The sequence below is a fragment of the Hemitrygon akajei genome, chromosome 1 (genome assembly GCF_048418815.1).
Source record: "Hemitrygon akajei chromosome 1, sHemAka1.3, whole genome shotgun sequence".
In the NCBI taxonomy this organism is placed as follows: Eukaryota; Metazoa; Chordata; class Chondrichthyes; order Myliobatiformes; family Dasyatidae; genus Hemitrygon; species Hemitrygon akajei.
This window is the reverse complement of record NC_133124.1, coordinates 17,565,401-17,592,744: the sequence shown is the minus strand read 5'-3', so window position 1 is coordinate 17,592,744 and position 27,344 is coordinate 17,565,401. Positions and strand designations below refer to the sequence as shown.

General features: G+C 41.5%; 1 protein-coding gene across 1 annotated transcript in view; it reads right to left on the bottom strand.

The window, feature by feature from the left end:
- csmd3b (CUB and Sushi multiple domains 3b) overlaps positions 1 to 27,344 on the bottom strand; it is a 2,154,916-nt gene that overhangs the window by 2,030,049 nt on the left and 97,523 nt on the right. The gene's annotated exons all lie outside the window — the stretch shown is intronic.

Here is a 27,344-nt window from a genome sequence, read left to right as displayed (position 1 = left end):
CTCACAGGGGGCATCACCATCTGGTGTGGGGGGATTCTGTACAGGATTGAAATAATATGCAGAGTGGTGTAAAATTAGTCAGTTCCAACATGGTTGCTAGCCATAGTATCCAGAAGATCTTCAAGGAGCGGTGCCTCAGAAAGGCGGTGTTGATCAATAAGGATCCCCACCACCTAGGACATGTTGTCTTCTCATTGATTCCATCAGGAAGGAGATACACACGCTCAATGATTTAGGAACAGATTCTTCTCCTCTACCATCCAGTTTCTGAATGGGCATTGAGCTCATGAACACCAACTCACTAAAAGAAAGGATCTGGTGCTTCCCCGGCATACATGATGAATAAACTCTTCTCAGGCTTCCAGCTGGGTATGGGTATTGATTTTAACCAACACTTTGATGACAATCTCTGCCATCTTCATCAGGGATGATGCCTCAGCATGTCTAGTCTGGTGGTACTTAAAAGCCAGTCGTCCGTCCCTCCTGATTGGTTAGTCCTCATCCAATCAGGTTTCTGCTGTCCCACCCTGTTTACAATCAAATTTCAGTTCTTACTTAGAGCAAGACCTTTGCCTTTGTTAACATTGTTTTCCTCTAGTTTCATTTCAATGGCTTCCTTCTCTAGACGGTCCCAAAAGCCACTGGGATGGCACGGTAGATTTTGGCAGTCGAAGTCAATCCTCTACCTCACTACTTTTAATTTCCCATTTTTACACTATTTATTTAATTTGAGTACTTATCATATTATATATACCTACTGTACTTCACAGATTTTTGTCTCATTATTATCATGAATTGCATTATACTGTCGTCACAAAGTTAATAAATTTCACAACATATGCCCGAGTCCTGACAAGGGGTCTCGGCCCAAAACTTCGACTGTACTTTTTTTCCATAGATGCTGCCTGGCCTGCTGAGTTCCTCCAGCATTTTATGTGCGTTGTTCCAGAGATATTAAACCTGATTCTGATCTTCCAATCCTACCAATACCACCACACTCTGTGTGCCTTTCAATGCGATGTATATCCTTGGACATTAAGCTCCCAACTATAATCTTCTTTCAGCCCACAACATCATATCAGGCAATCTCTAACTACACCACAAGATCATCTACCTTATTCCGTATACTGCATGCATTCAAATATACTGTAGCACTTTTAGTCCTGTATTCAACACTCTTCTTGATTTTGGCTCCTTGTTACTGACTGAATCCCACTGATTGCAATTTTGCCCTATCAGCTGCCTGTCCTACTTCACAGCCTCACTACACACTACATCCAGTAGTACACCACCTGCACTATCCTTAGCTATCACTCTGGTTCCAAGATTAGATGAAACCCCATCCCGCAGCTCCAATAAACCAGCCTGCAAGGATTTTGGCTCCCCTTGAATTCAGGTATAACCCCTGCTCTTTGCACAGTTCATACACTTCCCAATGATCCAGAAATCTGAAACCTTCTCCCCTGCACCACTTCCTCAGCCACACATTCACCTGCCAAATCATCCTATTAGCAGAGGTTATTACCTCGAGGTCTTGCTTTTCAGCCTACCACCTACCTCCCTATATTATCTCTTCAGGACCCCCTCCCTTTCTCAACCAGTGTTGTTGTTAACAACATGTAGCACAGCTTCCAGTTGTTCACCCTCCCTCTTTAGAATACTGTGGACCTGACCCTAGCACCTAGCAGGCAGCATATCACCTGAGTGTCTCTTTTACATCCACAGAATCTGCTCTCCGCTCCTCTCATTATGGAATCTCCCATCACTACTGCACTCTTCCCCCTTCCTTCTGAGCCACGGAACCAGGATCAGTGCCAGGGACCTTGTGGCTGCAGCTTCCATTTGGTAGGTTGTTCACCTCCCCCCCCTCCCAACAGTATCCAAAGTGCTATACTTATTACTGGTGGAACATCCACAGTGTTACTCCGCACTGACTACCTTTCACTTTCCCTCTCCCGACAGTCCTGAATGGTAAGTGAAAGACTTACCATTTCCACTTAATATATAGTCTCATTACCATTGGCATTTGCTGAACAGATATGTTCTGGGGATCGTTAGGCAATTATATGAACTGAAAGTTTAATTACTTTTACTGAATGTTGAATGCTTCATATGCCAAAATGAGTGATTCAATTATTTCTTGAACGAAGCAATTCCATGTTCAGAAAGTCTAATTTCTTGGTTTGTAAGAAGAGTTCTCCAAGGGTTCATAGATACAGAAGTATTTTTTTTTAGTGCATGGGCCTGAGCACAATGAAGAATATTCTCTCCTTGCCACACTAACTGCAGCCTTGAAGATGCTGAAGAATATGCTCCCCTTGCTTCAGTGAGTGCAGTCCAGAGGACAATAAAGAATTCTCTCTCCTTCTCTCAGTGTGTAGCCCTGAAGTCACTTTCCTCAGCTCAATGAGAGCAATTTTGAACAATGTTCAGCCTCATCATGAATTACGCTGTTTGCAACCCGCACTGTGCTCAGTGTGTTCCTTCCATACAGGATTTTGGCTACTCATGAAATAAACAAGAAAAGTTACAAATAAGGTTAATGCAAGTAGATTTTTTGACTGAGTTTGGGCAAAACTAGAACTAAGGGTCATAGGTTAAGGGTGAAAGGTGAAATATTAAGAGGAACATAAGGGGGAGATTAACTCAGTAGGTGATGCGAATGTGAAATGAGCTGGCTTCGGAAATGATCAATTGATTCAAAGCAACTTCTTCACAAAAAAGTGTTGTGCATCTTTGGAATGAGCGGCCAGAAAGAGTGGTTGAGGCAGGCAAATTAGTAACATTTAAAAGCTACCTAGATAAGTACATCAACAACGCACACAAAATGCTGAAGAAACACAGGTAGCATCTATGGAGGGGAATAAACAGTTGACATTTTGGACAAAGTCCTGATAAAGGGTCTCAACCCAAAACATTGATTTCTTGTTTTCCTCCATAAATGCTAAATTCCATAGATTGTTGAGTCCCTCCAACATTGTGTGTGTTTTGTTCAAGATTTCCATTATCTGCAGAATCTTTTGTGTTTAGGCAAGTACACGGTAAGAGGAACTTGGAGGATTATGGGTCAAACTTGGGCAGATGGGATAGACTGACAATTGACATGGATGAGCTGGATCGAAGAGCCTGTTTCCATGATGTGTGGGTCTATGACTCAATGACCCTAAGGTGTATAAATCACTTCACCCTTTTGGGAACTTGAACTTTAATTATATTTAGTTTCTCTGTTCTAAGCTATAGTTTAATGATATCATTTCTTCAATTAAATATGTGATGTTTTTCAATTTCATTACCGTAAGACCATAAGATATAGGAACACAAATAGACTATTTGGCCCATCAAGTCTGCTCCACCATTTCATCATGGCTGATCCATTTCTCTTTCAGCCCCAATGTCCTGCCTTCTCCTCATATTGCTTCATGCCCTGACCAATTAAGAGTCTATCAACCTGCACTTTGAATATACCCAATGACTTGACCTCAATGGCCACCTGTAGCACCGAATTCCACAGATTCACAACTCCCTGGCTAAAGAAATTCCTCCTCATCTCAGTTCTAAAAGGACGCCCCGCTACTCTGAGACCATGTCCTCTGGTCCCAGACTCCCCCACCATAGGAGACATCCTTTTCATGTCCACTCTTTTGAGGAATACCTCAGATGAAGTTTGATAAATTACGATCTGGGCCTGGAGCAAGTCGCCGGGCAGCGTGATCTAGGCCTGGGCCTTCTGTTGCAGTGATGCCTGGGTCCTAGTGCAAGGTAAAATGCGCTGTTTAGACAAGTTGAACGTTGGCCCAGATCAGAGGCAAGAGCCGTTTTCACACACCCTCTGCGATCATCACTCCTTTCTCCAAGGTGTCGGAGCATTTTGCTGTTCCATTAGGTCAATTTAAATACCGGCAGAGATAGACTGAAAAGACAGAGTGTCAGACGGGTCAAGAGCTGATTTTGCTCATTCTCCGTGATGGTCATCTCCATGACACTGAGGCTATGAAGTCTGTCCTGGCAGCAGTGCTCCATACCCGCCAATATGATGAACTGATTAGTGAGGCTTTGGCCTACTCCAGGCTGCTCCAGGGTGGCTTGCTTCAGTTGTTTGCATGATTTGTATTTTTTTCTTTTTCTTGCACATCAAGTCTTGGTCTTTTATTTTTATATTCCTTTTTTTCTTGAATTGTGTTCTTTCAGGTTTGTTGCTTTGTGGCTACCTGTGAGCAAGCAAATCTGAAGGTTGTATAATTAATACATTCTTTGATAATAAATTCACTTGAATCTTGAATCTTGAATCATGAAAAATAAATAACAAATTCTACCAAATTACTGTCATTCCATTAATGCCTCATACTGACCTCATGATCATTTATTGGATCTAATAATATCTAACAATCATTATATACTGTAAACATGAGGAAATCTGCAGATGCTGGAAATTCAAACAACAACACACACAAAATGCTGGTGGAACACAGCAGGCCAGGCAGCATCTATAGGGAGAAGCGCTGTCGACGTTTCGGGCCGAGACCCTTCGTCAGGACTAACTGAAAGGAAAGATAGTAAGAGATTATATACTGTACATTAGTTTGTATGGCATATTGTTTTCCTTGACCTTTTTAGCACAAATTTTCTGCTGATCTCTATAAACATCATACAAGAATTGTAACATATGTTACCTAATGCAATCATCATCATCATTATATGCCATTTCATATGGCGGGGGCCATCATGGTGTCATGACCATGATTATTCTTGGCAGATTTTTCTGTAGAAGTAGTTTGCCATTATCTTCTTCTGGGCAGTGTTTTTACAAGATGAGTGATCCCAGCCATCATTAATACTCTTCATAGGTTGTCTGCCTGGTGTCAGTGGTCGCATGACCAGGACTTGTGATAGGCACCACCTGCTCCCATGGCTTCACATGACCCTGATCGGTGGGTGAGGGGGCTAAGCAGGTACCACACCTTGCCCAAGAGTGACCTTCAGGCTAGTAGAAGGAAAGATTGCCTTACTGCTTCTTTGGTAGAGACGTTATTCCACCATGCCATTCAATAATTGAAGCACATTGCACTCAGTGTCAATAATTCAAGAAATTCAACAGTCCGCAAAATGTACGTGTTAAATATATGACATAAGTTACAAGTAAAAATAATAAATCTTATAGCTTTTACCGGATGACTGGAAAATTGCAATTGTTACTCCGCTATTTAAGAGGGGTGGGAGGCAGCAGAAAGAAAACTATAGACCTATGAGCCTGACATCAGTGGTTGGAAAGTTGTTGGAATCGATTGATAGGGATGAGATTACAGAGAACCTGGAGGCATATGACAAGATAGGCCAAAGCCAGCATAGTTTCCTGAAAGGAAAATCCTGCTTGACAAACCTACAGCAATTCTTTGAGAAAACTGCAAGCAGGGTAGACAAAGGAGATGTAGTAGATGTGGTGTACTTAGATTTTCAGAAGGCCTTTGACAAGGTGCCACATATGAAGCTGCTTAGCAAGATAAGAACCCATGGAATTACAGGGTAGTTACTAGTGTGGGTGGAGCATTGGCTGGTCAGCAGAAAACAGTGACTGGGAATAAAGGGATCCTATTCTGACTGGCTCCCAATTACCAGTGGAGTTCCACAGGGGTCGGTGTTGGGACCGCTGCTTTTTACAAATATGTCAATGATCTGGACTATGGTATTAATGGATTTGTGGCTAAATTTGCTGATGATACAAAGACTAGGTGTAGGAGTGGGTAGTGTTGAGGACACAGAGAGCCTGCAGAGAGACTTAGATAGTTTAGGGGAATGGGCAAAGAAGTGGCAAATGAAATACAATGCTGGAAAGTGTATGGTCATGCACTTTGGTGGAAGAAATACGCGGGCAGACTATTATTTAGATGGAGAGAGAATTCAAAATGCAGAGATGTAAAGGGACTTGGGAGACCTTGTGCAAGATACTCTAAATATTAACCTCCAGATTGAGTCGGTTATGAAGAAGGTGAATGCAATGTTGGCATTCATTTCTAGAGGTAGGAATATCAGAGCAGGTATGTTATGTTGAGGCTGTATAAGGCAATCGTGAGATCATACTTGGAGTACTGTGTGCAGTTTTGGGCTCATTTTAGAAAGGATATACTGACATTGGAGAGAGTTCAGAGAAGATTCACAAGAATGATTCCAGGAATGAAAGGGTTACCGTATGAGGAACGTCTGGCAGCTCTTGGGCTGTATTCCCTGGAGTTCAGGAGGTTGGCGGGGGATCTCATTAAAACAGTCCAAATGTTAAAAGGCCTGAACAGATTAGATATGGTAAAGATATTTCCCATGCTAGGGGATTCCAGGACAAGAGGGTATGACTTCAGGATTGAAGGACGCCCATTTAGAACAGAGATATAGAGAAATTACTTTAGACAGAGGGTGATAAATCTGTGGAAGTTGTTGCCACGAGCAGTTTTGGACACCAAGTCATTGGGTGCATTTAAGGCAGAGCTAGATAGGTTCTTGATTAGCCAGGGCATCAAAGGGTATGGGGAGAAGGCAGGGGAGTGGAGATGATCGGAAGACTGCATGATTGAATGGTGGAGCAGAATTGATGGGTCAAATGGCCTACTTCTGCTTCTATATCTAATGGTCTTGTGGTCTTATATTTATTATACATACTGAAATATTGAAATAGAGACATGAATATGAATAGATAGAGAGCAGGAAGATTAAAGGAGAGTTAGTGTCTCGTTGAACTAGAAAAGAGGATAAAGTGGACGCCGAAACAAGCTTTGAAGAGCTGAATGTGACAATGTGGATCTCTACAAAAATAAAAATTAGATTTGGGTATAGATCAATGATCTTTTGATTATGAAGGAGAAAAGGCTTAAATCACAGTAGAATTGGAATATCTTTTCAAAAGAGATTTTTTAGTGTCTTGATAGAGTTGACTATAAAGCATATTGGCTCCTCCACAACCCTGATTACATTTAGATGTAGCAGCCAATTTTACAAGAGCACAAGGTGATAATCTTCTGCTCAAACAATATATAAGTGATATGGATAGGAAAGCTGCCTCCATACCGAATGATAAATGTTGTTGACAGCTAATATACCTTGACATTAAAAGAGCCAAGAATGAAATATTGACGTGTACAGAACATAGCAAAACATCAAGGAATACCATTGCAGATGTACTAACAATGTTAGAATGAAAAGTAAGTCCTTTTGTACCTCTTCTTTTCTGAATTTGCCTCCTGTTTAGAAAATATCTGTGTTTTTATTCCTTCTACCAATGTATATGACCATACACTTTCTGATATTGTATTCCATCTGCTATTTCTCTGTTCTGTTTCCTAATCTATCTAAGTCCTTCTGTAGATTCCCTGATTCTGCCTTGCATCTATCTTCATATCATTCACAAACTTGGTCACAGAAGCCATCAATTCCATCATCGAAATCATTGACATATAACATAAAAGAAAATGGTTTTAGAAAGGGGTTCTAGCACTGTCCCCTGTGGAATATCTCTATCCACAGGCTGCCAAACAGAAAGGGCCCCTGTTATTCCCACTCTTTGCCCTCTGCCAGTCAGCCAATCTCCTAACCATGCTAGTATCTTCCCCGTAATACTATGGCCACTTATCTTGCTAAGCAGCCTCACGTGCGGCACCTTGTCAAAGGCCTTCTGAAAATCCAAGTGAAGAACATCCACCGACTCTCCTTTATCTATACTGCCTGTTATTTCCTTAGAGAATTCTAACAAATCTGTCTGGCAAGATTTCCCTAGAAATCCAGAATCTGCATAATGGGTGGTAGCTAAAGATAAGTAGTAATTTTATTTTAAAAGGAGAAGAACAATAAACAGCACAACATAAATAAAAGTGAATTAGGACAACTTATCTTGAGATTTGATAGTAACAGAGCCTCATAGAGATGATCCAGCAATCAAGAAGGTTGCGGGAAGCCAAGGGATCTGGCAGTTCTCATTGGGAGAAGGAAGATATAATTAGATTTTCAAAAACTTTATACTACATTCCAGCATAACTACATCTGGAAATGTCATGCTTAGTGAGAATGGAAACAAATGGCTTTTTCTCTTTAAAAAATTGTCCAAGTGATAAGGGATTCATTATTTATGCAGATTTTATGTGCATAATTGTGCTTATGTAGCTGCTTAGGACAAGCTGAATCATATACTAAGCAGCACACACAAAATGCTTGAGGAACTCAGCAGGTCAGGCAGCAACTATGGAAATGAATAAACAGTCAACGTTTCAGGCTTCCCCCTTCTTCAGGACTGAAAAGAAAAGGGGGGAGATGCCAGAATAAAAAGGTGGGGGGGAGGGGAAGGAGGTTAGCTGGAAGGTGACAGGTGAAGCCAGGAGGGTGGGAAAGGCCAAAGGCTGGAGAAGAAGGGATCTGACAGGAGAGAAGAGAGGATCTTTCCTACCCACGCGGCTTCTCCGATCATCTTCCAGCTTGCCTCCTTCCCCTCCCCCCACCTTTTTATTCTATTCCCACTTCTTTCTTAGTCCTGAAGAAGGGTCTCACCAACATGTTGACTGCTTATTCCTCTCCATAGATGCTGACTGGCCTTCTGAATTCCTCCAGTGTTTCATGTGTGTTCCCTTGGATTTCATGCATCTGCAGACTTTCTTGTATTTTTAATTATATACTCTTTATTTCATCCTTTAGTGCCCTAAATCAATAACACACTAAACTACAATATGATCTGATCAGTATGAAAGAGCATGTACCACTCTGTTCATATATCTTTCCAGAGAAAGTTCTGTCTTTCTGGGTCGAGCTGGTGCCAGTCCTGACTGAGGTTACCCAACAACATGATCATTTCAGAAACTGAGAAAGGAATTATGTATTATATCACTCAACACAGGGAGAACTACAGAGCCAGTGTGCATGAGTGGATTGCAAAATGAATTGATTTCCAATGCACTTCATCCCATCACCATTAAATTCTGCCCGAAGTGACGGAAAATAAGAGAATCTGAAAATTTAATATAGTTTTCTTTTTGCTACATATTTACAGATTCCATCTCAACCCCAAAGCTGTTACAGTTTGATTATGTCTTTATATTTCCTTCTCTGCCGCTGCAAAATTTTAATACGTAGAATCAAACAAGATGCAGCCGAACCCAATACCCTTTAAATAATTGCCAGGGACCTCAATCAGTCTTGATTAAGGAAATCTCAGCCCAGTTATCATCAACATTAAACCTGCAGCACCTGTTGTCCCAAAACAGTTGACCACTGTTACAGTACAATTAGGAATGCCTACAGTTTGATCCCTAGACTGTATTTTGGGAAATCAGATCATCTGCCTGTCCTCCTTTTACCTGCACACAGGCAGTGGCTAAAGAGCAAAACTCCAGAGGTAAGGACAATGAAGAGGTGGCCACAGGAGGCAATAGAGAGGCTATGGGATCGCGTCAAGTCGGTGGACTAGGTCATATTCACAGACTCATCAGACAATCTGAAAGAATATGCCATGGTTGTCATGGACCTTATAAGAGAGTTTTCCATTCAGTCTTCCCCAACCAGAAGCCCTGGATGAACCAAGAGATCCAGAATCTGCTGAGGGCCAGATCAGCGGCGTTAAGGTTCAGCGACAAAGTAACATACAAGTGATCCAGGTACGGCCTCTGGAAAGCCACCTCATATGCAAAGTGGCAATTCTGAAGCAAACTTGAATCACAGAAGGATGCTCGATAGCTGTGGCAGGACATGGATGCTATCACCTCTACAAAGTGAAACCGAGCAACACACGCGACCACAGGGTTTTGCTCCCAGGTGAGCTCGATGCCTTTTATGTTCACTTTGACAAACAAAACACCGAGGCACTTTCACAGACTCCTAGAGCCCCCGACGACCCTGTGATTTCAGTCTCTGGGGCCGATATGAGAGCATCCTTCAGGAGGGTGAACCCACAGAAGGCATCTGGCCTAGATGGGTAACTGGCCGAACACTAAAGTGCTAATCAACTGCCTAGCATGTTTACTGACATCTTTAACCTCTTGATTCAGCAGCCTGAGTTACCCACCTGCTTCAAGCAGGGTTCAATCATTTTGATGTCGAAGGACGTGCTAACCTGCCTCATTGACTATTGTCCAGTAACACTTACATCCACAGTGATGAAGGGCTTTGAGAGGTTGATGATGAAACATATCAATTCCTGCCTGAGGAGGAACTTGGGAATCTGCTACAATTTGCCCATCATCTCAGCATTTCATTGCCAATTCATCACTCAAACCTGATACATCTTAACAGTGAGGATGTATACATCAGGATGCTCTTCTTCGACTACAGCTTTGCATTCAATAAAACCATCCTCTCAAAACTAATCAACAAGCTCCAAGACCTTGGCCTCAATGCCTGCTTCTTCAACTGGATCCTCAATTTCCTCACTTACAGACCCCAGTCAGTTTGATTGGCAACAGCATCTTCACCCCAGAATCCATCAGCACAGGTACACCTCAAGGTTGTGTGTTCAGCCCCTTGCTCTACTCTCTGTGTACTTATTACTGTGAGGCTAAGCACTGCTCCAATGGCATATTCAAGTTTCCTGACGATGCCACTGTCATTGGACAAATCAAAGGTGCTGATGAATCAGCATATAGGAGGGAGATTGAAAATCTGGCTGAGTGGTGCCACAGCAACAACCTCTCACTCAAAGTCAGTGAAACCAAATAGCTGATTATTGACTACAGGAGGAGGAGAGTGGACATCCATGAGCCAGTCCTCATTAGGGGATCCGAGGTGAAGAGGGTCAGCAACTTTAAGTTCCTATGAGTCACCATTTCAGAGGATCTGTCCTGAGTCCAGCACGTAAGTGCCAAAACAAAAACCATGGCAGCACATCAACTTTCTGGAAAGTTTGTGCAGTTTCAGCATGTATTCTAAAACATTGACAAAATTCTATAGATACACAGTGGAGAGTATACTGACTGGGTTGTGTCACAGCCTAGTATGAGAACACCACTGCCTAGATCAGGAAAACCTACAAAAATTGTCAATTGTCAAAAAGTAGCCCGAACCATGACAGGTAAAAAGCCCACCCAACTACTGAGCACATTTACAAGCAGCATTGTCATCGGAAAGCAGCATCCCCTATCAAAGGTGCCCACCGTTAGACCATGCTCTCTAATCACTGCTGCCATCAGGAAAGAGGTACAGGAGATTCAATTCCCACACCATCAGGTTCAAAAACAGTAATTACTCCTCATCTGTCAGGCTAACTTCAATCACCCCAACACTGAACTGGTTCCACAATCTATGCACTCATTTTAAGGACTCTACAACTCCTGTTCTAGACATTTATTGCTTTCTTTTTATCATTATTATTTTTTTGTCCTTGCACGTTGGTTGTGTGTCTGTCTTTGTCTTATGTGGTTTTTCATTGATTCTACTCTGTTTCTTTGTCTTTATTATTTGTTTTGTTTTGGGGTTTTTTTTGTTTGCTTTTAATTCTGTACAGAGAGAGCTCAGGGAAACAGGCATCAAATTCCCTGAATGTGTCCTCATACTTGGCAATAATAAAGGGTTCTGATTCTGATTCTGATTATGAATGCCTGCAAGAAAGTGAATCGAAGGGTAGTATGTGGTGACATAGCAACACGTACAGAATGCTGGAGGAACTCAGCAGGCCAGGCAGCATCCATGGGAAAAAGTACAGTCAATATTTCAGCAGCGATCCTTCAGCAGGACTGGAGAAAAAAAGCTGAGGAGTAGATTTAAAGGGTGGGGGAGGGGAGAGAGAAACACCAGGTGACAGGTGAAACTGGGAGTGGGAGGGATGAAGTAAAGAGCTGAGAGGTTGATTGGTGAAAGTGATACGGGCTGGAGAAGGGGGAGTCCAATAGGAGAGAACAGAAGATCATGGTAGAAAGAAAAGGGGGAGGAACATCATTGGGAGGTAATGGGCAAGTATGGAGATAAGGTGAGAGAGGGAAAAGGGGCTGGGGAATGATGAAGGGTTGGGGGGGGGGGCATTACCAGAAGTTTGAGAAATTGATGCTCATGCCATCAGGTTGGAGGCTAACCAGATGGAACATAAGGTGTTGTCCCTCCAACCTGTGGCCTCATTGTGACAGTAGAGGAGGCTATGGATTGACTTATCAGAATGGGAATAGGAAGCAGAATTAAAATGGGTGACCACTGGGAGATCCCACTTCTTCTGGCAGATGGAGCATAGGTGCTCAGTGAAACGATCTGCCAATCTATGTCTGCCCCGTGATTCCATCATGACTGATTTATTATCTCTCTCAATCCCATACCCCGCAACCTTTCACGCCTTGAATAATCAAGTACCTATTAAACTCAGCTTTAAATATACACAGTGAGTTGGTCATCACAGCTATCTGTGGCAATAAATTCCACACATACAGCACCATCTTGCTAAAGAAATTTCTCATCATGTCTCTTCTAAATTGATGTCCCTCTATTCTGAGGCTGTGCCCTCTGGTCCTACACTCCTCCACTATAGGGAGCAATCTCTTTATATCCACTCTATCTAGACCTATCAATATTTGCTAGCTTATAATGAGATTCCCACTCTTTCTTCTAAATATCAGTGAGTACAGGTGCAGAGTCACCAAACACTCCTCTTATAATAATCCTTTCATTCCCGAATAATTCTCATTGGCCCATCTTCTATGCAAACTCTCTAATTCCCCACATCTTTTCTTAGAAAAGTGATCTAAAACTGCTCACAATAGTCCAAGTGTGGTTCAAACCATAAAGATTCAGTACTACACCCTTGCTCTTTTATTCTAGTCCTCTCAAAATGAATGCTAACATTGCATTTGCCATCCTTACCACTAGTTCAACCTGCAAATCAACCTTTTGGAAATCCTGCACCCTTCTGAAAATTCAAGTGAATGACATCCGCTGACTCTTCTTTGTCTATCCAAATTTCAATGTTCAAAGTACATTTATTCTCAAAATATGTATACAACATATAATCTTAGGATTCTGAAATTTGCAGCAACAACATCAGTCATCACTGCGACCAGTCCCGGAGCCTGTTAGTTGCGGGCCACAGCCTCAGTACGATGCAGAGATGAGCAAACTTCACTGAGCAACAGCTTGTCCCCCGCCTCCAGCACCGACATCCTGAACTTTTCATTTTGGCCTAGAGCTTAAATCGGCCAAACCTCAGGTCATTTCTCATCCTAGGATCCGGGCCCCGCCTGTTATTTCCTCAAAGAATTCTAACAGAAGGAAACCATGCTGACTTTGGCCTATTCTATCCAAGTACTCTGAAACCTCATCCTTAATAATGGATTCCAACATCTTCCTAACCACTGAGGTCAAGCTTACTAACCTATAGTTTCCTTTCTTCCATCTCCCTCCCTACTTAAAGAGTAGAGTGGCATGTGCAGTTTTTCAGCCCTTTGAACCAATTCCAAAATCTAGTGATTCGTGAATAGTAGAAGAATAGAAGAATAGCCCTTAACTCGGCAGTGGAGTTATCGGGGCACCGTTGTGGTGGTGTTTCCGTAGCAAGTTATTCTTGTTTTTACGAGGCCGAGTTGCTAGCTCGACGCTCAACCCGACTTGGATTCGAACTCAGGGACCTTCGCTTCGGAGTCCCGCGCTGATATTATTGCACCACCAAGCGGGACATGATTCTTGAAAGATCATTACTAATACCTTCATAATCACTTCAGCTACCTCTTTCAGAACCCTGGAGTGTATTCCATCTGGTCCAGGTGACTTACCGATCTTCAGACTTTTCAGCCTCCTATGCACCTCCTCCTTAGCAACATCAGAGGACAGTGTCCTAGCTTTTATTGGTACAGTTGCCACAGATAACTGTTTAGCTGCCATACAAAAACCACCTCTTAGCCAAAGAATTTCTTGCTTCAGTGAAAGAAGGTAAGATCAGATGAGGCTGGGGGGGCGGGGGGGGGGGAGTATGATTTGGCAGCGACTCAGACCAGCATGTAATGCAGAAGAGATGCTAGGATGAACTGGAAGCAGGATGTGTGAGACAAGACTATTGGGTCATACAGATTTGAATACAAAGGAGAGAATTTGAAAATTGAGGAATTACATAACTGGTTGAAAGTTAGTGACTCCAAGCATAATGTGTGAAAATGGCTTGACATGTGTTAGGATATTCACAACAGAGTACTGGTGAGTTCAGGTGTATGTAAACTGGAATGTGAGGTCAGTCAGAGGTTTAAACCTCCAATTCTACTTGTCTGTTTTTGAATAAACATAGCTTTATCTTATATTTTTAACATCTATAACTGAATGCAAAATCTACCATTTGTATCTCCTTTGCATTGATCATCTGGCATGAAAGCAACACAGCACTTTTAATCAAAGCTTTCAAGCCAGCTTCTTACAAATGTAATTATCTTGCTGCATAATTTCAGAATTAATTCAGGTGAGACATCTAAGGGTCTTAAGAATAGATGATTTTATTGATTTGAAACAATTGTGTTCCTCTTGCCCCAATGCAATACCTAAGTAGCCAATCTAGAAATACTGTCCCTCTAATCAAGTCCTAATTCAGTTCTTTATTTTTTTTTAAAAATATAATGAAAGTTAGTCTTAAATAAACATAATGCCCCACTGATAGATTTCAAATTAATAAAGATACTTACAAAATATATTATGGTGACAGTTGTACTCAACATATTTACAATAATAATTGTTGTATTATTTAATTATTATTAAAATTTACAAGGGTGTTGCTGGGACTGGAGGACCTGAGTTGTAAGGAAAGATTGAATAGTTTAGAATTTTATTCCCTGGAACATAAAAGATTGATGAGAGATTTGTCAAGGTATATAAAATTATGAGAGGTATAGATTGGGCTAGAGAGGCAGGGTGGAGGGGTGGAGATTTGTCTCTACCAAAGGAGGTGGAAGGTGCTCCTTTCCTCTGCAGGGCTGCAGGTCACCCTTGGGCAAAGTTCATCATCTGCTTAGCCACCAGATCAGTGAGGTTGCGTTCTGCAGTGGTTTCCCTGGCAGCCAAACTCAATCCACAACTAGCTGGCCAAGCCTTGATTAGGGAGCTATCAGTTGCCTTAGATCTGCTCTGGGCATCTACACAAACAAACAACTGTCTGTTCACCCAGAATAGTCAACCCTCTCATCTGCTAGTGATTGGGAGATCCACTGCTGCTCAAGATACAAGGTGGGACAGCGAAAACTTGATTAGGGACGCATAAATACCACTGGACTAGACATGCCCTGATGAAGATGGCAATATTTGTCATTGAAACATCAGATAAAATCGATACTTGTACCTGGCTGGAAGCCCAAGCAGAGGTCTTTCGTCATATACGCTGGGAAAACACTGGATCCTTTTTCAAGGAGGGATTAGTTTAGTTAGGCATTTAATTATTAATCCTAATGAAGGGTCACAGCCCAAAACATTGTCTGTTTATTCCTCTCTTTAGATGCTGCCTGATCTCCTGAATTCCTCCAGCATTTTGTATCTGTTGGTCTGGATTTCCAGCAACTGCAGACCCTCTTATGTTTACAAGTACTAGTTTAATTAATTTAACACAACATTAAGGGTCAAAGATGTGTTCCTGTGCTGTACCCTTCCATATAACATATAACCGTATAACAATTACAGCACGGAAACAGGCCATCTCGGCCCTTCTAGTCCATGCCGAACACTTACTCTCACCTAGTCCCACCTACCTGCACTCAGCCCAAATGTTCCATGTAAGGATATTGATCTGTTGACAACATGGGCAGAGCTCTAGCAGATAGAATTTAACCCTGATTTGTGTGAAGTAATGCATTTTTGGGAAGTCTAATTAGTGCAGAAGGTGGCAGGATGGAGATACGTCTCTACCAAAGGAGGTGTACGGCGCTCCTTTCCTCTGCAGGCCTGCAGGTCACCTTTGGGCAAGGTGGAGCACCCCCGATCAGGGTCATGTGAAGGATGGGAGCAGGTGGTGGATGGCTGTATGAGCTTTTGGTACACATCACAAGTCTTGGTTATGCGACCACTGAGGCCAGGCAGACTATCTCTGAAGAGTATTGATAACGGCTGTGGTCATCCGTCTTGTAAAGACACTGCCCAGAAGAAACAAACCACTTCTGTAGAAATATTGACAAGAGCAATCATGGTCATGGATAGAGAAAAGAGTAGGAAGTTTGAAGAGTATGAAGGGGGTCTTCTCCACAGGGAGATTAAAGACAGATGGAAAACCATGATCACCCACATCCTACATCATGGCACATAATGATGATTCTGAGGTATAGATAGAGTAAATGCAAGCAGGCTTTTCCCACTGAGATTGCATGAGACTACAATTAAAGGTCATGGGTTAAGGGTGAAAGGTGAAAATTTTTAGGGGAACATGAGGGGAAACTCCTTCACTGTTCATTCTGAGGGTGGTAAGAGTGTGGAATGAACTGTCGGCGCAAGTGGGGGGGGGGGAATGCGATTTTGATTTCAATCTTCAAGAACAGTTGCATAGGTTCATGGATCAGAAGGGTATAGTGGACTATAGTCTGGGTGCAGGTCATTGAGACTTTGCAGCTTAAATGGTTCAGCATGGATTAGACTCTATAACTCTATCTTTAAATTTACTAATACAGTTCAGATGTGGCACATAATGAATGAACAAATATAGTTCAACAAATACTCTGTAATCCTAAACATCAAGTTCTTTTGTGGTAGGTAGGCGTCAATAGGAAGAAGGGCAACTCTTTGCTTAATAAACTAAATAATTAGCTTGAAGTGCTGGACCCCTTCCACGATATCTTGAAAGAGAAGTCATATTAGCTTCTAGTTTCCAGATCAAGAAACAGGAGTAATAGTGTTGAATATTGGCTGATCATACTGAGAAAGTGTTGAGAAATAATCACAGAAAATACCAAAGCAGCCCACACAAAATGCCAGTGGAACTCAATAGAGGAATAGTTCAAGATATTCAGCATCTGTAAAATCTTAGGTGTTACAGGAATGACTTACTAACTCTATCATTCAAATGGTTGAATTCCAATTCCAATTCCAAGTCAAATAAACAATTCTGCAACTCTGAGAATGATGTTAAACAGTTTCCTTTCAAAGATGTTCTAACCTTGATATTTTATTCATTGATCTATGGCAAAGAATATTAAAGCTATTATGCATATATCAGGCAATCTGACCTTTTCTCAATTGAGAGAATTTCAAGAAATAATTGGCGGCTCATATTTGCTCATTTTTCAAAGTAGAAAGTGTCTAATTCCAGTTTTCAAAGTTCAAATAAATTTCATTATCTATGTACATACATATATGTCACCAACTACAACCATGAGATTTATTTTCTTGTGGGCATATCAGCAAATCTATAGAATAGTAACTGTAACAGGATCAATGAAAGATCAACCAGAGTGCAGAGGACAGGCTAACCCCTTTTGACATCAATGGGACTGTAGTTGTAAGGGTGAGTAGTTTCAAGTTCTTCAGTGTACATATCACTGAGGACCTCAGCTGGATTGTACATACTGGCTATGTAGTGAAAAAGCCCAACAGCGCCTCTTTCACTTCAGGGGGCTGAAGCAGTTCGGCATAAGTTCCCAAACCCTCAGGACTTTCTATAGGGGCTTCATCAAGAGCATCCTGACTGGCTGTGGCATTGCCTGGTACAGGAACTATACTATCTTCAATCACAGGGTACTGCAGAGAGTAGTGCGAACAGTCCCGTGCATCAGTGGATGCAAACTTTCCTCTATTCAGGACAATTACAGAAGCAAGTGCATAAAAAAGGCATGGAGGATTATCAGGGACTCTAACCACCCCAACCACAAACTGCTTCAGCTGCTATCATCTAGCAAATGGTACCACAGCATTAAGGCCAGGACCAACAGGTTCCAAGATAGCTTCTTTCACCAGGCCATCGGATTTATCAATACACATTGATCTGATTGCATATCTGACTGTACATTGTATCTGACAAAACATACATATATACAAAACAATTATGTATACAATCTTCATGTTTGGGAAATATCCTCCCACATTTCCCTTCATTGCTTGTGCATTGTGATGGAGCCACAACATAAAGATTTTTACTCCGTCGGATGTAAGGAATAAAATAAATACATGTACAAATACAAATATAACAAACCAAGCAAATGCAAATATGAATAAAGAGCAATAAATAATGAGAACATGGGATCATGAGATAAAGAGTCCTTAAAGTGAGATCATTGGTTGTAGAAACATTTCAATGATGGGACAAGTGAGTGTAGTTATTCTTTCTTTTTCAAGAGCCTGATAGTTGAGGGTTGTAGATGTTCTTGAGCCTGCTTGTGTGAATCCTGAGTCTCTTATACCTTCTACCTAATGACAGATGCAAGAAGAGAGCATGATCTCTTCTCACTATTTAAAGTCCATAGGTGATTGGAAACTGCAAGGCATACATAACATTGTGAGTTCAAATTACATTATATAGAGTGGAAACAGCACACAAACTTCCATCATTATTTTGTCTGTTATTTCCAATAGCATAACTCAAATTAACAGAATCTTATGCTGTCCATCAGGAAAACATCTCTAATCCATAATCACTGTTCAAATCAGAGGCACCATTTTGTCAAATACCTTAGCCATGCTTCTGCATAATGCTTCATTCCACTTTCCCTTTACTCCAAAGAAATACTGATTCCTATTTCTCAGTTTTGCAAATTCAGTTTATGCTGGACATTAACTGACTCAAGCTCCAAGTTCCTCTGACATAAATCTTCCTAAACTTGTGCTGTAGAATACTCTGCCATCGTGTCCTTCATACCACAGTTATTAGAGCTAACGCCCTCTCTGGCAGCAGACCATTGGTGGTTATAGAACATCTAAATCAGTCACTAAACTTCAGAGCCCAATTAAGTGGACTCCTCAACATTCAAATTTCAAAGTTAATTGATTATCAAAGGTCATACATGTAACCATATCCTATTTTGAGATTCATTTTCTTGCAGGCATTTATGGGAAAAATAAGTGCAATAGAATCTATTAAAAAGCATTCATAAAGACTGACAAATAGCCAATGTACAAAAGCAGACAATCAAATCAAAAGAAATAGACTCAGGACTAGGCTATTAGCTTCATTCAGTCTTCACCATCATGGTTGATGTATTATCTGCCTCCACCCCATTCTCCTGCCTTCAGCCTGATTATTCAAGAACCTATTAACATCCGCTTTAAAGATACCCAATGACTTGGCCTCCACAGCTGTCTGTGGCAATGAATTTCACAAATTCACCACTCTCTGTCCAAAGAAATTCCTCCTCATCTTTGTTCTAAGGGGGCAATTATGTATTCTGATGGTGTGCTCTCTGGTCTCCTACTCTCCCACGATAGGACACATGCTCTCCACATCCACTCTATCTCGACCTTTCAATATTCGATACATTTCACTGGGATCACCCCTCATTCTTCCAACTCCAGCAAATAGAGACCCAGAGCCATCAATGGCTCTGTTCTATCACAAACTGCGCAAATTACATAAACAAATAAATAAATAACACTGAAATCATGAGGTGCAAAGTGTCTCTAAAAGTGAATTTTTAGGTTCACGAAATCAGTTGAAAGTGGCACTGAGTGAAGTTATCCACACAGATTCAGAGAACAGATGGTTGCAGGGTAATAACTTTTCCTGAACATTGCGGTGTGGGACCTAAGCCTTCTGTAGCACCTGCCCGATGGTAGCAGTGAGACAAGAGCTTACCCTGAAGGTGGGGATCTCTGATGACTGGTACTGCTTTCTGGTTGCAGCGCTACCATGTAAATGTACTCAGTGGTGGGAAGGGCTTTGCCTGTGATAAACTAGGCTGTATTCACTGCCTCTTGAGGGTTTTCCATTCTTGCATATTGATGTTTCCAGGCCATGATGCAACCAGTTTGTATACTCTCCACTATTCTCTATAGAAGTTTGTCAAAATTTTGATGTTATTTCAAATCTATACAAACTTTTTTTTTTAAAAAAAGAGATGCTGTCAAGCTTCCTTTGTGATGGCACTTATGTGCTGGTCCCAGGACAGATTCTTTGATATGTCAATGCTAAGGAATTTAAAACTACTGTTCACTCCTGTTTGCAATGCTGGGTAAACATCGAAGTATTTAAAAGTATTTTCAAGATATCTTTGTAGATCTTGCCCAGCACCATATATTCACTTAGTCTGTAATTAAATTTAATTACATTACATTACACAGAGATCATTGTTGCTTTCAAAGTAAAATGGCTAAGGAGGACAGCAATGTTATTTAAAATATTTATAATTAAAGAGGTGAAGCAATATTTTACAGGTACTGTATTTAAAGTAAGACATTATTCACCTTAACAAAACTGAACAAGATGCCAAAAAGATGATTAACAATCTGTGGCCTTAAGTTTGAAAAAAAGTATGTCATGCAAGTGGAATTCGTTTGGTGCCAGCACATTGTAGAAGCTCAACACAAGTCAAGTCAGCAGAATGGTCTCTTAATGTCACAGCTGTCCAATAAAGCAATATACTATAATTGTTGTGAAGAGGGACATAATAATTGCAGAAAAATGGAGAAGGCGATCTGCAGGTGTTTCCAAAAAAACCTGGTTTTATTTCAAAATCGATTTTAATGTCCATGAAAGCTTGACTGAACATACTGAAGTCTGCCAAGTTTAAATATTAAAAGGGCTAGAGGTATTTAACAAGATGGAAAATTTACTTTATTTGAATGCTTTACATAAAATTATATCAATGATAATTGCTTTTGGAAAACTTTGGAAAACATCTTTACTTTGGATGCTAAAAGAGATTATATGATTTTTTTTATTATCTACCTCTACCTCTGTTAAAAACATTATTTTAACAACAGAAATGGCTTTGTAAGGTTGCATTTTACTACCACAGAATGATGTCTGGCTGTTGATTAATCTGCACTTTAGCTAATTAAAATTCAGCTGAAATCTAGTCCTTGTTTTTGATGTCTCAACTGAAAATGTGGCCTTGTTTCAAATCATTATAAATGCTTACAAATCACTACTTTCAGAAAAGGGTGATCTGAGATCCATTATTACCATTGACTCTTTCATAACCTATAAAATTTTGACAGGCAATTGATAATTACTTGTATCTAAATATATCAATTATACAAGAGCAGACTCTTATTGGTGCACCTTAATGAGTAAGCATACTCAACTCTGCAAACAAACATTTACTCTGCTTAAGTGACTGAGTCAGCCTTATTTCCATTCTTTGCAAGGCTCTCTTGAGAAGTCTGCTCTTCACTTTTGCCTCTGTTGCTTTGTTTGCCTTCTGTTTCTCTTCTTACGGGCAGATCAGGAATCTGTTAAAACTCATCTACTGCCTCATCTCATTGCACATAGCTCTGAATTCTTTCGCTAATCATTACCCCAATTCTTTCTATGGAGGGCAACTCATAGTCATTCTCTAAACCAACCCCTATATCTTCAATCTCTCACTGCAAGTCAGAAGTTCCCACCTGCTTCTAAAGGGTGACAATCAAACCAGTGCCCAAGAAAGCAGGGTGAGCTGCCTGAATGACTATCAGCCAGTGACATTCACATCTTCTATGATGAAGTGCTTTGAGAGGTTGATCATGGCTAGAATCAACCCCTGCCTATGTAAGGACCTGAACCCAGTGCAATTTGCTTATCATTACAATAGGTGTACAGCAGATGCAATCTCATTGGTTCTTCACTCAGCCTATGATTACCTGGGCAATGGTAATACCTACATCAGGCTGTTGCTTATTGATTACACCTCAATGTTCAACACAATCATACCCTCAGCTCTAATCAACAAACTCCAAAACATAGGCTACTGTACCTCTTTCTGCAACTGGATCTTTGAGTTCCTCACTGGGCGATAACACTCTGTGTGGATTGAAAATTACATCTTCATCTCACTGACAATCAACAGTGGCACACCTCATAGATGCATGCTTAGCCCACTGCCCCACTCACTCGACACACGAGCTAGGCGGATCTCAAACCTAAGAAAATAAACTTTATAGAATATCCACTCTGAAATTTCAGAAGACATTATCCATAGCCTCAGAAAGATTTTCGTGACACTGAAGCTTCCACTTTAATACATGCAAATAGATTCTCCAAGGATCATCACGTGCGAGTTCCTGAGGTCCCAAGAATGACACCATCTGGAGTTTAGCCACCTGGTGATTAGCTCCTAGTAGAGGAGTAATGGCGGTAAGGTAAAGAGGAACACTCCAAGCAAAGAGTGATCAAACCAAGACCTCATTAGTGGAGCTGGTGGAAGATCATGACATATCACAACAGCAGTGAAAGCAGTGAAAGGCTGCAGCAGTGAGGGATCCCCAGATGTCCTGCATTCCATGTCACTGGGCCCTGACCCGATCTGTCGAGGGCCATGTGATAGTATGCTTGTGCGTCAGCCTCCACGCGTTAAACAAAGTCACACACAGGGATTTCAGGGAAGCCATTAATATGTGCACACTGTTCCTCCTGATCAGTTTGGATGTTGCACACATCGCTGCTCAATCTGCAGATGACCTGAAGGGTCATTCAAAGCTCTTTTGCCAACTCTCCTGTGACCCTTTGCAGATGCACTTGTGCCGCATTTCACTACATTAATCTAATGGCTAAACCTGTGTCAGCACTTAATCCGCAGGATATGCAGGAATGAGATGCACTTGTTATACAGTACTGCGCAAAGGTCTCAGGCACATTATATATAACTAGGGTGCCTAAGATTTCTGCACAGTATTGCAGTAATTTTATATATTGCCCTGTAATGCTGCTGCTGAAAGAAAAACAGATGTCGTGACATATGTGAGTGATGATAAACCTGATTCAGATTTGGGTCTCTATTGTGGACTGAGAGTGGGAAGGGGGCAGGGAGAGAGGAATCATATATATACACCTAGGACTTTTGCACAGTACTGAAAATGAACATGCGACTGGTCCAGACAACAGGCCATGTTCTCACTCTGGTAATTGGACTGGAGAGGGCAATGGGCGATGTCAAGTTCCTGCAACCTGACCCAGTGTTCCATTACAGTGCCAAGTGTCTCTCTCAGTCTGCAACAGCTTCCAAGCAGGGTTTAAAAAAAAATCCTAACAAGTATTCGTTTCGACTTGAGGGCAAAGGGAACGACCATTCTTCCCATTTGGTGGTGCAGACTCGATGGGCCGAACAGCCTAATTCTTCTCCTATGTCTCATGGTTGTTTAGCCACTTGTGATCAGTGGACTGAATACTCAAAGTTCTGAAGATATCAGAACAGCTTCTTATAATGATCTATTCAATAGGTAATCAATTTCAGCAATGGTCTTCTGACTTCTGTTTGTTCTCAGAAGTCAGCATTGTGATCAACTTGGTTTCTCTGATCCCGGCAGTATGAGCTCTCATTTGCTGAAAGAAGTCATATTAGCACTGTGCCTTATCTGAACTCTGCAGACTTTTCAACAATGACTTAGGCCATATTATGAACTACTGAGAAAATGAATTATCCTTTAGCAGATAGGATTAAATTACATGTTCCAGAGAAGCTGTTTTCTGTAATAGAAACAGAAAATTCTTGAAATCCTCAAAAGATTAGCCATTATGGTCAGATTGTGAGAAGCAGACAGTCAGAGATAATATATAGTTGGTGGGAGATAGACCTTCACAGGCAAATGAGGCCATTTGTAGTCTGTGAAAACGTAGCACGGTGTGGAGAGAGAGAGATGGGGAAATGGTGCTTAGCACTCACCAAGGGTCCCCATCATTCGGGTCACACTCCATTCAGATTCAGATTCAGCATGTACTTTGAAACATACAGTGAATTCCGTTCTTTGCACCATCTAGCTGCATTTGAAAAGTGTCTCTCTCCCTCTCACTTGCTGCTCCCGAAGGAAGGGATTCTGCGTGTGTCCAGTCTCTCTGTCCTTCTCATTCACTGCTCCCAAGGAAGGTGCCTGCATTCAAATAGTCTCTCTCTCTCTCTCTCTCCCTCCCCCAACCCCCCTCTCGTTCTCTCTCTCTCTCTCCCCCTCTCGCTCTGGGAGTCAGTGCCAGAATCCTGGGTCTTGATAAAGGTTTAATCGACATGGCTTGTAGATTAGACTCTGTAGTTCATGTAGCAATGTGTTTCTGGTTTCTGGTCGTCCCTTTTTTTGTTGCTATTTTGAGACTGGATTTGCAGCCTGAGTTAATGAATTGCACAGCACTAGATTGAACTGAACTGAGGTAAAATGAATATGCCTGAACTCTTTCAATGGCTTTGGGGGTTGGTGTTTTATATTCTGTGCTTTTCGCTCTTTTTTTTCCACTTGCGCGATTTGTTTTTTTGCGCGTTGGGGGTTTGATGTTTTTCTTTGAATGTGTTCCATGGTTTTTCTTTGTTCCATGGCTGAAGCAGAACCTCAGGGTTGCATATTGTATACGTACGTTAATAGTAAATGTCCTTTGACTCTTTGAACAAACGACACAACCTACGGATGTGCTGGGGACAGCTCGCAAGTGTTGCCACACATCCCAGCACCAACGTAGAATGCCTATCATGCTCAGCAGAACAACAACAACAAAACAACAAAGCCCCGTTCCTCCCATCCACCCATCTCACACACACAGACCATCCTTTAACCCAGGACAGGCTGCCTGGGAGCCTTCAGACTCCATTGAACTCAAAGACTAGGAAATATGTTAGACTAGGACTAAATTAGATATGGCCCTTGTGGCTAAAGGGATCAGGGGGTATGGAGAGAAAGCAGGTACAGGGTTCTGAGTTGGATGATCAGCAATGATCATACTGAATGGCGGTGCAGGCTCAAAGGGCCGAGTGGCCTACTCCTGCACCTATTTTCTATGTTTCTATGTTTCTATGAAATGTTGGGCCTTTGATTTCCCCAGTGAGCCTGTAGACATCTCACTGATCCTGTTAGGCAAAGGGCACGGAAGCCTAAAGTTCCACACCACCATGTTCAAAAGCAGTTAGATTCCAACACCCAACAGATTCTTGAACTGACTTGTATAATCCTAACACTACCTCAGCAATGGTATTCGATAGATATCATAGGCTACCGTCCATGTGGCTATCTAAACATCTCTTAAATGTCTCCAATGTAGCTGCCTCTACCACCATCTAGCAATGCATTTCAGGCAGCCATCATTCTCTGTGTAAAAAAATTGCTTGACATATCTCCTTTGAAATTAGCCTTCTCTCACCTCAAATGCATTCCCCGGAATCAGGCATTTCAACTATGGGGAAAAGATCTGTCTGTCTACTCTATCTATGCCTCTTGTGATCTTATAAACCTTGATCATATCTCCTCTCAGCCTTTACCATTTGAAAGAATGCAACCCAAGTTTTCCCACACTGCTGTTAATAGAACATGCTCAAATCCAGGCAGCACCTTCTCTGAAACCTCTCCATATCCTTTCTAAAATAAGAAGCCCAAAACTGCACACAAGACTCCAAGTGTGGTCTCACGAGTATAGTATAGAGCCTCAACATCACATCCCTGTTCTTATATTCTATATCTTTAGAAATGAATGCCAACATTGCATTCACCTTCTTCACCACCGACTCAACCTGGAGGTTAATCTTCAGGGTATCTTGCACAAGGACTCCCAAGTCTCTTTGCATCTCTGCATTTTGAATTCTCTCCCCATCTAAGTAATAGTCTGCCCGTTTGTTTCTTCCACCAAAGTGCATGACCATACACTTTCCAACATTGTATTTCATTTGTCACTTCTTTGCCTATTCCCCTAAATGATCTAAGTCTCTCTGCAGGCTCTCTGTTTCCTGAAAACTACCCTCTCCACCACCTATCTTTGTACATTGGCAAATTTAGTTATTAATTCCATAGTCCAAATCATTGACATACTTTGCAAAAAGCAGCAGTCCCGAAACCAACCCCTGTGGAACTCCACTGGTAACCGGCAGCCAGCCAGAATAGGATCCCTTTCTTCCCACTCTCTGTTTTCTGCCGATCAGCCAAAGCTCTACCCATGCTAGGAAATCCCCTCTATTTCCATGGCCTCTTATCTTGCTAAGCAGCCTCACATGCAACACCTTGTCAAAGGCCTTCTGAAAATCCAAGTACACCATATCTACTGCATCTCATTTGTCTAACCTGCTTGTTATTTCCTCAAAAAAATAGCAGTAGGTTAGTCAGGCAGGATTTTCCTTTCAGGAAACCATGTTGGCTTTGGCCTATCTTGTCATGTGCCTCCAGGTACTCCGTAATCTCATCCCTTACAATCGATCCCAAAAACTTCCCAACCACTGATATCAGGCTAACAGGTCTATAGATTCCTTTCTGCAGTCTCCCACCCTTCTTAAATAGAGGAGTACCATTTGCAATTTTCCAGTCATCCAGTACAATGCCAGAATCTATCAATTCTTGAAAGGTCATTGTTAATGCCTTTGCAATCTCTCCAGCTACTTCCTTCAGAACCCAAGGGTGCATTCCATCAGGTCCCGGAGATTTACCCACCTCAGGCCATTAAGCTTTCTGAGCACCTTCTCAGTCATAATTTTCACTGCACATACTTCACCTCCCTGACACTTACGTATGTCTGGTATACTGCAGACATCTTCCACAGTGAAGACTGATGCAAAATATGCATTCAGTTCCTCTGCCATCTCTGTGTCTCTCATTACAATATCTCCAGAGTCATTTTCTATTGGTCCTATATCTACCCTCAACTCTCTTATAACCATATAACAATTACAGCACGGAAACAGGCCATCTCGGCCCTTCTAGTCCGTGCTGAATGCTTACTCTCACTTAGTCCCACCTACCTGCACTCAGCCCATAACCCTCCATTCCTTTCCTGTCCATATACCTATCCAATTTTTTTTAAAATGACAAAATTGAACCTACCTCTACCACTTCTACCGGAAGCGCGTTCCACACAGCTACCATTATCTGAATAAAGAAGTTCTCCCTCGTGTTACCCCTACACTTTTGCCCCTTAAATCTCAACTCATGTCCTTTTGTTTGAATCTCCCCTACTCTCAATGGAAAAAGCCTATCCACGTCAAATCTATCTATCCCCCTCATAATTTTAAATACCTCTATCAAGTCCCCCCTCAACCTTCTATGCTCCAAAGAATAAAGACCTAACTTGTTCAACCTTTCTCTGTAACTTAGGTGCTGAAACCCAGGTAACATTCTAGTAAATCTCCTCTGTACTCTCTCTATTTTGTTGACATTTTTCCTATAATTCGGTGACCAGAACTGTACACAATACTCCAAATTTGGCCTCACCAATGCCTTGTACAATTTTAGCATTACATCCCAACTCCTATACTCAATGCTCTGATTTATAAATGCCAGCATACCAAAAGCTTTCTTCATCACCCTATCCACACGAGATTCCATGAGATTCTCTTTTAGCCTTTATATACTTAAAAAGGCTTTTAGTA